The sequence below is a fragment of the Tribolium castaneum genome, chromosome 7 (assembly GCF_031307605.1).
Source record: "Tribolium castaneum strain GA2 chromosome 7, icTriCast1.1, whole genome shotgun sequence".
NCBI lineage: Eukaryota > Metazoa > Arthropoda > Insecta > Coleoptera > Tenebrionidae > Tribolium > Tribolium castaneum.
The window spans coordinates 17,153,204-17,160,212 of NC_087400.1; the positions used below are offsets into that span (position 1 = coordinate 17,153,204).

The 7,009-nt window shown below is 30.3% G+C and overlaps 1 long non-coding RNA gene across 1 annotated transcript; it reads right to left on the minus strand.

The window, feature by feature from the left end:
* On the minus strand, positions 1-1,151 carry LOC135266658 (uncharacterized). The gene is made up of 2 exons (XR_010334780.1): positions 649-1,151; positions 1-599 (listed from the first exon to the last, which is right to left on the minus strand). It is a non-coding gene; the product is annotated as an uncharacterized LOC135266658 (long non-coding RNA).
* Positions 1,152-7,009: the final 5,858 nt, after the last annotated feature.

The following is a 7,009-nucleotide window of genomic DNA, read 5'->3' on the forward strand; positions in this document are numbered from 1 at the left end:
TAATCTCGATTGCATCATAGTTATTAGTAAATTACTCAAACACAAGAGAATTACAAGTGTGCTAAAATTATTTTAAATAAAAAGCCACATATCTGATATACATAACTATAACTGGAAGTTAACTGATTAAAACTACCATGTAATCATTTAAATTTATAATAATAGTAGGCTTTAATATTGATTAACTTGTATGATACTTGTAGAATACGTTTTTTCGCTTAGTTTCTAAATTAAGCAATCACAAAAAGGACAAACCTTGTTTTTTTAACAGGCATAGGCGTTATAACATTATGTAAAACAACATAAAAGATTAAGACATAGAGGGACATGGCGAATTTGAAAACCTTGAACCATAGTAAGTCCTAAACTCCCTGCTTTCACAAAATACTAGCTTCGCAACTACAATAAATTTATTTATTATTATGATATACCTATTAATTACTGCACATTATATTTAACTCGTCTTCATGGGATTTTCAATTACATCCCAAAAACCGTTATCATCTCCAAGGACGGTCTTCATCTCCTAAACATCAAGAAATTTCCTTATTAGAGAAGTTTGTGTGATCCTTCTTGGTGTAATATGATTATATTAATATCTAGAAATCGCAATTAATTGTTGTATAGACACCTTTCAATAACGTTTACCTTAATTTGCCTTAAGTTGATTCATCCTTCATTAAAACACTGTCATTCACACTATACACTAGATTCAAATAAAAGATCCATATAAAAGTAGAGATGTTTGATCACAAAAACATCCAAAAAATCGTTTTCTGAAGTCTTTAAAACACATTAAAACAAAATGTCGCCAAAAACCGCAACGACAGCAAAATAATCGGCTGTTGATAAATCAAAGAATTAAAAAGAGAAGTGTGCGCACGTCGATTATTTTTAAGTGAACCTTCTTTACTTTTAGCAAAATGTGTGACAGATTCCTTTAAATTTACAGATTTCTTTGCAACTGACGCGACCTCTAAGCTGGAGCACACGAACTATTTTAGCCGTTTCCCCCCTTTGCCCCACCCCACCCAGTGAACACATAATTTGTATACACTTTCAGGGGCCTGACCAGAACTAACATCCCAGGGAAGACTACAGTAGTGAAAATGGAGGGTTTCTAGCACAGCCCCCCCACCACTAAATATGAAAATGACGTCACGTGACTTTTATGGTTGGGAATTCAAATTTTCAAAATGACGGAGACTTCCGATATTGGCGGCAAATTTAAAAATCCAAAATGGCGTCAATTTAAAAAATCCAAAATGGCTGTAGATTCAGAAATCCAAATTGGCGGCAAATTAAATAGTCCAAAATGACGTCACATTGCAAAATCTCAAATGGCGGCAAATTTAAAAATACAAAATGACGGCAAATTTAAGAATCCAAATGGCATGGCGGCAAATTCAAAACAGCGGAAAAATTTTAAAATTCAAAATGGTGAAAATTTTAATTTTAAAAATTCAATATGGCAGAAATTTATTGTCAAAAATGCAAAATGCCGGGAATGTATTTTAGAAATTTTAAATCGTAATTTTTTTTTAATTTGAAATAAATTCAGGGTTGCCTAACTCATGTGTGTCAAATTAAAATATGTATGTAAAAAAAAGATCTATTGATAATTAGGGAATTCAATTTTAAGCAGTTTAAATATTTTGGTAACTTTCAAAGTAAAACAAAATTTTACGAACATGTTTTTTTTAATTTGGAATAAATTTTGGGTTGTCTAACTGTGTCATATTAAAAAAACAGAGATGGCGTACATACGAAGGTGGTAGAAAATTAGAGAATCTAATTTTACTACTTACAACCAACATTTTTAATATTATAGTAGTTTTAAAGTAAAACATAATTTTAAGAACATTTATTTATTTATTTAATAAGAAATAATAAACTAAAAACTAAGATTTGTGCAAATCTCTATGACCCCACGCTAACGTGTTAAAACTTCCAGGAATGATGTAACGTTTGTCGTCATAGTATGACAAAACAACTTTGTTTCGATATTCCGTATAAATAACGTGTAAAATTGAATGAAATGTATTCATCGGTTTCATTATTTGTAAATTTTGGCTTGAAACAATTTGATCATAATCACTTTTAGTTAACTGATTAGCGATAACATTTTTTTAATACCTTTTGCCTTTTTAGTTAACTCTCCTTCAACATTAACACAATAGGACTTTGCCCCTGTATCATATAATTCCCAAATTATTATACCTTGATATTCATCTTTAATTTTGCCAATAACAGATAAAGTCACTGGTACTCCGTGAATATTATCGACTTTATAATTTGATGTATCGAAAAGGTGTAGATTAGCTTTGATATCATTATAAAAATTATTACAGATTATATTTAAAATGAGTGAATCTGTATCTGTATATAGTAAACTAGCATTTTCTTTATATTCTTTTTTAATATGGTTATAAAAGAAATCATACATTATATGTTTGGAAATATCTAAAACACTGAAACCGACATATATAGGTTTATTATATATAACTACTGATTTTACCATTTGTATTGCAACAAAATTTTCATTAAAAATACTGCAATTTTTAAAATGTGGTCGCAATTAGTGTTTCAGCTCCTAACCGTTTGGAGAAATTTTTCCAATGAGTTATTAATTTAATGTCAACCCGTTTATCTACAGACTCCATTGTTTTCCCAAAAACGGAATTATTTATTGACTTAAAAAAATCTTTTTCAAAAGCATTTTTTGAGTTGCTTCTCATATTGGAATTTAAATCAATATAAGGTTTTAACCATGCCGACTGTCTAAATTTTTAAACGCGATGAATTTTTTTTAATTGTAAACCATTTTCTTATACTTGTTTTAAATTTCGATAGTGAATTACATATTTAAATTTGGGCAAAAAGTTTGGACATAATTTTTTAGCTTTAGCTATTAATTAGCTTTAGCATTAGGATCGTATCAGTGAAAGTTGTTCAAAGGTAAAAAAAATTTGACATGGCACTACCGTACAAATTAGTAGCATCCAAATACATTATATAAGAACTTTGGTTCTAAAGGATTATATTCAGGCATTAATGCGTTATTACTTATTACTTTATTAGCTATAGCTTTCCTCACATCGCATTGACAAATACCTCCACGAATACCTTTTTTAATAAAACATAACATTTCAATATCTGTCAATAAATCGAGTTTTACACCAGTATATTTTAACATAGAATCCCAGCTCAAACCTGGTGCAGTAAAATAATGAGCGGGATCCAAATTACAAACTTTTGAACAAATATTTCTAAAATTTTCAAAAACATCTGCTAATAACTAATGTATCAGATATTAAATAAATGTCTGAATATTCACCTAAGGTTTTACAGTTAAATAAATTTCATACTTGTAGTGCACGTTCATAATCTTGTTCTGAAATATTTTCTTGTTTTAAATAATCAAAAAACTTTTCATGTGATGGTAATTGCGTTTTACAATCACTAGAATTTAGATTTTGAGATAATTTATCTAAGGATGAGGCTTATTATTATTACGCATTACGCTTATTAATTTCAACTGGCTTTGTTCCGGTAGTGTGATGACATTTATTATTATAATCGAGTGTAACACTGTTTAGTTTATTTATCCATTTATACGAAGCATTTAAAGTAAATTCTTTATACAATTTAGATTTTAATGTTCTAATTACACGTTCAGCAATTGCTGCTTTTTTAACGCTATATGTGCTATAATGATTAATTTTATATTTTTTCATAATAAAGAATTAAATTTTACATTATAAAATTTTTTTCCCTGATCTGTCTGAATATTTTGTAGTACTCTATTATCTTCTAAAAATATGTTTTCAACTGATGATTGAACTACATTATCAGCACTTTTTGGTTTTAAAGGTCTAGTCCACAAATACTTAGAAAAACAGTCTATAACCACTAAAATATACTTGTAACCGTTGTTTTCACGGGCGTAGTTCTGCATTTCGGCCAAATCTTTTTGCCATAGATCATCAAATCCTTTGATTATTGTTCGTCTTTGTGTGAAGTTTTGTCGGGAGGGTCGAAAAATTTCTTCAACAATTCCTTTTTTTGTATTACTTATATTAACCTTCTTGGTTAATGGTGCAATATGTTTTCGTTTTTTATCTAATCCTTCCAAGTTATTTATGAGATGTGTTAATAGTTCAATGTCTTTTTGGTTACTACTTAACAACTGTTAAAATTTATTGATTTTATCAAGTTTTTCATTGAAAACAATGACTTTTTTATCAATTTCACTTTGAATAATCTCATCTACATTTTTTATATCCGTCATAAATTTTGTCCATTCAGTATTGGTTTTATCAATAAATACTTTTATCTGCTTTTCTAATTCAGGAAGAGCCTTATCCACTTTCTCAGTTATTTTAACAAATTGTATTTTCTAGTATTCATTCATTTGATTAATGCTAATATTGAGACTATTTAACGATGCTAATGCTCTATTAAAATTATCAAGTTTAAACTCATTTTTTATTATTTCTATGTCATTCAGTGTTTTATTAATTTGTCTTTTCATTTCCAATAATTTTGTGTCAATCATTACTATTTACTTCATCATATTTTTTATTCTGTATTCTAAAATCATTTTGTAAATTATTGTGTTTATCATTCCATACTTTATCAGCTTTGCCAATATTATTATTTAAATCTGTTAAAGCATCAACAACACTCTTGAGTTTTATGATAAAACTTTTGTTAGCAGAATCAGTATACCCTTTTGTTGCACAGTCATTGTTATTAGTAGGATCTTTAACATTACATAGTTTTTATGATTCTGCATATCAAAGTTTCCATCTGAAGTATATTGTAAACTACTTTTCGATTGCAAAATTTGTTGTTGATGATAAAGATTACCACTTGTTAAGGAACGTCCGAACTTGTCGACATTTATTGTGATACTAAACAATTATATCTAGTTCACGTAGTTCTTCTTCAATATTTCTTCTCTCATTTAAATGTGACTTCTTACCTGCTTGTAATGATCCATGTAAAAGACTAAGACGTATTAATTCATTAATATCATTCCAGTAAACATATTCTATTGGGTTGTGATTATAATGTTTATAATTAGAACCACTGTTTATTTCTGATTTGATTAATGAAGAACAATCAGATTCACTTTTAAAGAGGCGCCTCCTTTGTAGATTAGAAAAATAATAAAAAAGTGACATTATTGAAAATCTGGTATCCACAATAATGACACAATAAACATTGTTTTTTTGTTGGTGATTAGTAAATTACATTGATCTAACCTATCCTAACTTGCACATTCAGAAATGAATAACTCAAACACTGTAAGATTTAGTGAAATTGTTACTCTTCATGTTCTGAATGATGCTGACGAAGATGGAAAAGGTTTTTGGATAAGTGATAGAATGTGGTTTCAGAAACATGGAAAGAACAAAATAGAATAAAAATGTGATACAAGTATAAATATCCCAACTTCAACACTAGCGGCTAGCCCCTGCCGGTCTACAAATGTTCGCTCAGTCGAAATGTTGCGAGCGAGGTCGGAACAGTACGAACGGAGACCATAACGGACTTCTCATTTCAGCTGGGCATATTGGAATAGTGGTTTTTATGGAAATATGTTGCGCGTGGCTGGGGCTTCGCCCCAGTTAACTAAAAGGAAACAAACCCCACGACCAATTAAACTCGAAAACGTGGAACTCGAAACGTGGAATAGTGTTTTTTTATGGAGCTAGGGTGGCGTACAGTTCATAAACATAAACACTATTCCACGTTTCGAGTTCCACGTTTTCGAGTTTAATTGGTCGTGGGGTTTGTTTCCTTTTAGTTAACTGGGGCGAAGCCCCAGCCACGCGCAACATATTTCCATAAAAACCACTATTCCAATATGCCCAGCTGAAATGAGAAGTCCGTTATGGTCTCCGTTCGTACTGTTCCGACCTCGCTCGCAACATTTCGACTGAGCGAACATTTGTAGACCGGCAGGGGCTAGCCGCTAGTACTTCAACCCGTTCGCATAGTAGTCTGCAATCGCACAGCATTGTAGCTGTTATTAAATATTGTGCATCCGTGTGGAGAGTAAAATAGTATAAATGTTTGAAAAAAAATCAAAACTTATCAGTCGTAGTAGAGCTTTGAAAAGAAAGAAAGGGTAACAAAATGTGGCTGTTGGTTCAGGAATTGTAAATTCTGTTATTATTAAATTTCCATTTAAATTGCACATCCCGGGTTATCAATTCTGTGGTCCAGGAACCAAACTTGAAAAACGACTAGAGCGGGGAGATCGTGATATTAACAAATTAGACGAAGCGTGCAGAGAATATGATATCGCTTATAACTTATAACGAACATCAAGATTTAGAAAATAGGCATAAAGCTGACCGCATTCTATTCGAACACGCGAAAGAGTGAAGACGTGTCCCTGACGCTTCTTTTGGTGAGAAATTTGCTGCTTTAGGTGTTTCAACAGCAATGAGTGCCAAATTAAATCTTGGAATGGGATGTTCTGATTATTAGATAAACGGATAAATAGTGTTAATATACACAAATTCCTTATTTTAAATGGAAAGCTATATTTTTGAATTACAATAGATAATTTAAGTAGTTTTCATAACCTGTCCCTATACCTAAATTTAGCCGTTTACGAAATATTTATAGTTTTTTTTTTGGATTTACACCTTCCAGTTCAAAAATCGATAACTCTCCCATTTTTAAAGATTTGTAAATATTTTTTAGCTCAGTTGAAAAAGAAAGCGTAGATCTTTCCTTTGGTGTTTTCAAATTTCTAAAAAAAGAAAAACTCCAGATTTTTAAAGTTAAATTTGCAGAAATTTAAGCACCCTAACTCATTTTTTTCAAATGAAATGGCAAAAGTTTTATTGTACTAAATGGTAGAGAATTTAATTCTGCATCGATCTATATTAATATTCTCTATAGTTTTATTTAATATGTAGTTTTCAGGGTTAAACTTAGTAGGTATAGGGAAAGCTGATAAGAACTCCCTTAGAATATCTTAACTAAT